This window comes from Asparagus officinalis, chromosome 8, assembly GCF_001876935.1.
Source record: "Asparagus officinalis chromosome 8, Aspof.V1, whole genome shotgun sequence".
Taxonomy (NCBI): domain Eukaryota; kingdom Viridiplantae; phylum Streptophyta; class Magnoliopsida; order Asparagales; family Asparagaceae; genus Asparagus; species Asparagus officinalis.
This window is the reverse complement of record NC_033801.1, coordinates 93353101-93358165: the sequence shown is the minus strand read 5'-3', so window position 1 is coordinate 93358165 and position 5065 is coordinate 93353101.

Below are 5065 nucleotides of genomic sequence, written 5' to 3'. Positions count from 1 at the left end.
GGTGTCCTGCCTCTCTAGCTGATAGAGGTTATCATCCTCGATGGGGCTTTTCCTCCTACACAATCGGAGAGTGACAAAGGGGCTGAGGTGACCGTAGTCGAAGCCCAAGCTGGGGAGTCGGCAATTCCGACTCCTTTACTTGAATCTACCCACAAGCCGGGTAAAGAACCCGTAGACGCGTCAGGGGTTATTGGAGAGGAGGTGGCTCTACTTCAATCAGCTGGGGAGCTACTTAAGGCTGACGCCACCCCGGTACCAGAGGGGGATTTTAGCTGGCCATTCCACTATCACATCTCTGAGATTGATATCCAAGTGTGGGGCGAGCTCAGAGCCATGTTGATTGGTGAGCTAGGAGGGGCCTCTACACATCAAGAGGAGCTTTCGGAGGATGAAAAGTTTGTCCCCAATAGACCTCTAAATAGGGAGAGCTTAGTCCTCATGTCAGGGATAGCTCAGGTCCAGGCCTTGGAGCAGTTTGTGCTCCCAAGGGATATGGAGATCCTGCAAGAGACACCTAGTACTAGTCTACATATGGCCCTTAAGGGCTATCTTCTGCGAGGTGCTCTGATCGAACATGAGTTGTGTAAAACCCCAAAAATTTAAATATTTTATAATAAATAATAAATATGTTGTATTATAAAATAATAATATTTATTAATGTTTTAGTAAGCTAAGAATTGATTTAAGATCAATTCAATGTATATATGTGAATATAAAAGTGATATCATGCACACGTGCACGGGCCTGAATCTGGGAAAAACGATCAGTTAAAAGTATATACTTTTTACACACTGAAACAATTAGAATCTGGAAAAACTTAAAATACGAAAGTTATAGGTATCTTCAAGAGATTTCCAATAAATCTTATATCATCTCATTCTAAGGTCGGACGTGAAAGTTATGGTCAAAATACCGAATGTTATTTTTCTAGTCAGACTAGGTTTCCTGGTTCGGGTCAAACAGGTTTGTTTCGGGTTTGCCTTTATAAATACCTATGTTTTTTCACAAAAATTCCCTTATTTTATCATATCTATGAACCCTAGCATCCACCCTCTCCCCTCAAAAACCCTAGATCTTATTCTTATGAGTTTGGAGAGCTTTGTGAAGCGAAATCCCGACACGAGGGCGAGATCATCGACGTGTGACGAGTGAGAATGGATGGTTTGTGCTCATGGATTGCTTGTTGTTTATCTCAGAGGCTTAGAATGATATTTGAGGAAAGATTATCTTCATCCAAACCTATTCTCATAGTTAAATAACTAGTGTAGATGATTAATATGATGTTGAATATGTGTTTTCATGCTTTAATCTTAACCTGAGGTGTTAAAAGTCAGATTTTTTATAGTAAACCTTAAAACAAATGCTAGATGAATAATCTTTTATTTTTATTTATGATAGTATCATGATCATGATCATTAGGGTTTTTCATAATTCCAGTCATATATGAGAAATTTAAGTGATGTACTATATATATGTTTTTCTGCAGAAAACTGCAGCACTTGTATAATCTTTAATTGAGAGTTTAAGATAGTAAATAAACTCCAAATTTAACCAAACTAGTTTTAAATGAAATCTATATGTATCTAGTTTCTAAAACGGAAAACCATTCTTAAAAAGACTTTGTATAGAGAAAGATATGTTATATTTACTAATAACATGTCCTGCAGAAAAACGGCTGCACATATAAAATATTTAACTGAAGATTTGGGATAACAAATGAACTCCAAACTGAACCAAACTTTTGTCATTTGAAATATGTGTGAATCTAGTTTTCAAAACAGAAAACCATTTGTAAAAATAGTTTTCCTAGAGAAATATATGTTTGTTTTACTAACAGATGTCTCGTCTATTTTTCCTACTCGTTTTGTGGAGCTGTGTTGTGCCGTTTTGAGGTGCGTTCGCGGAGTTTTGAGCCACTTGATGTTACACATATAGTCATGAATATGTTATATTATATATTTAAGAATCCTAAGGGGACTATAATGAATTTTGATTTGATCATATTTGAATTAGATATCGTTCATATACATGTTGGATATCATTGATGAGCACAGCTTAGTACTATATGGGATAGTGCGTCGATGTACCAGATATACATGGTTTATACATGAGGTGAATGTCGTTGATAAGCATAGCTCAGTACTATATGGGATAGTATGTCGACATACCAGAGATACAAATATTTATATGAGGTGGATATCGTTGATGAGCTCAGTTCAGTACTACATAAGGTAGTGCGTCGATATTCCACATGCATAGGCCATTGAGTCGGATTTTAGGAGGCTTGATCTAGCTGTCCATCCCACACTAGGGTGCGATGAGGCTCGTGAGCCATATTTCTAGGATGCCTATTTGGTAGTCCGTACCACACTCATGTTACACACTGAGATCGCGATAAGACTAATGAGCCGTGTACACAGTTCAGAATACCTACATGGTAGTCCATTGCACTGAGACAATTACTTGTTAGTCTAAATATAACAGATGCCGATTATGAATACGACCAATCATTGAACTATATGACTGAGATATGTTACTTTTAAAAGTATACAAAATTATGTGTTGGCATTTTATTCTATCTCTCTAGTGATAGTGGAAGATAATATAAATACGATATGTTGATATCTTATTTTTTTACTGTCTTCTTTACTTCTTAGTTGGGATCAATGATTAGAGATTCACAACTTGAGACTTATAGTATATATATGAGGGCTTCCTTGTTTGGATTATTTCGCTCGACGTACTACGTCTCGTGTTGTAGGTTTCTAACTATTAATCCTACTTAGATACGGGAAAAATGAATCTAGGTAGACTATACTTAATAAATAGAGCCTTCACTCCATCTAGTAGCCCTTCCCCTGGGGGCGGATGGAGGTAATCTTGTTGTAGCACTCTGACGCTCTTGTTGTTGTTCTTTTTCTTTTAAATTACTTTTTAGGTAGTTCGGAGTTTCGGAGAGTCGCAGGGTGACGGCGTTCTGGAATAGTCGTCGTCACGTATTTTTACTTGTAGAGACTCCATTGTAGTTTGAGTTTTATCCAGACATTAGAGTTTCATATTTATATTTTAAAGCCAGTGTGCCTTAGTACGAATTTTAGTTGATTCATGTTAAGACATTTTTATTATTCAGATATCAGATGTATTATAGTTGAGACATGATTTTGATTCATGTTAAGACATTTTTATTATTCAGATATCAGATGTATTATAGTTGAGACATGATTCTTTTCATTTATGAGATATATCAGATGTATTATAGTTGAGACATGATTCTTTTCATTTATGAGATATCTCTTCTATATCATGTCTATATCATTTATTACCTTTATTTTGTCTGTTTTTACCTACACTTTTATTTAGTTCTACTAGAGGATATTACTGTGATTAGTGAAACATGTTTATGCACAGTGTGGGTGCATGGTAGGTTTGACATCTCTGGTTTCACCTTGGACTGCAGCCTTGTGTGAACCCAGGGACGTCACAAGTTGTTCTCTCAGCTCGCTTTCATGCAAATGCTCTTTGTCGATTTTGAGGAGGCTATGGTAGCCGAAAGGGTGGCTAAGAAGATTGTCGAGAAGAAAGTCACTGCTTTAGAGGCCGAGCCTGTGACTTGGAGCTAGAATGAAGGCAAACTACGCCGGGAGATGGAGATGAGGGAAGATATGATCAAGGGGCTTTAAGGGAATTGTACTAAGAAATCAACCATCACACTAAGCTGAAGGAAGAGATCAACCATTTTCAGCATGAAATCATCGAGTGGGATAGCCGAATCAAATATTTGGCTAAAGAGGTTGAGGGTGAGAAACATGCATGACTAAATGCTTAGGAATGTGCTTGATCTGATCGCTTGGCGGCCGAGAATCTAAATCTTGATCTTGAGGAGGAACGGTCGGCTCACCAGGCGACTCAGGCGACCATTCAGGCCTTAAAGGCTCGAATCACTTTCTTGAATTTCGAGACTCATAAGTCAGAGGTCGTGGAGGAGTATCGCCAGGGCCCCTTAGGTAAAGTTAAAGTGTCGTTAGCATGTAAGGCAGGCTTCAACTATCTTATGGTCTTGTTCCCTCCAGCATCCTGACCTACCCCCGACAGCCTCTATCCCCCTCGAGTCTCTAGTCGACTCTATTTTCTGAAGGAATTTGATATGAAGGGAGGGGGAATAACGCTATAGGTGGATGACGGCGATGACAAAGATGAATCCGGGGATGGCCAAGAAGAGGGCGCCCCTTCTGCTGCTCAGCATGCTCCAGATCCCAAACCGAGTGCCTCTCTCCCAAGTCCTACTCCCAACCCGAGCCAAGACACGTGAGAACTTGTATTTTCTTTTTTTGTTGTAAATATAGATGTAAGTGATAATTTAAATATCTTGACATATGGAATGAAAGTTTAGGCTTATTGGCCTTTCTGATTACCGTGTGTCTTTATTCCTTTCTTGTTCAAATATCTTTGTGCATAGTTTTGCTTTGTTTGTTGAGATTAGTGGTTTGAGAGATGAGTCGGCTCTGTATGTTGAAGTGACCCGGGTGTGTGCGTTGGACTTAATGAGGACGCCAAGGTCTTTTGCCGAGGACGACTGAAATGTTGGAGTGTCTTGGTTTTACCCTGAAGAGGTACCAAGGTCTTCGGTGAGTGCCTTGGACTTAATGATGGTGCTAAGGTCTTTTGTCGAGGACGACCAAAAGGTTTGAGTGCCCTAGTTTTACCCTAAAGAGGTACCAAGGTCTTCAGTGGGTGCATTGGACTTAATGAGGGCGCCATTGTCCTTTGCTGAGGATGACCAAAAGGTTGGAGTGTCCTGGTTTTACCCTAAAGAGGTACCAAGGTCTTCGGTGGGTGCCTTGGACTTAATGAGGGTGCCATTGTCTTTTGCCAAGGACGACCGAAAGGTTGGAGTGCCTTGGTTTTACCTTGAAGAGGTACCAAGGTCTTCGGTGGGTGCCTTGGACTTAATGAGGGTGACATTGTCTTTTGCTAAGGATGACCAAAAGGTTGGAGTGCCCTGGTTATACCCTGAAGAGGTACCAAGGTCTTTGGTAGGTGCCTTAGACTTAATGAGGGCACCAAG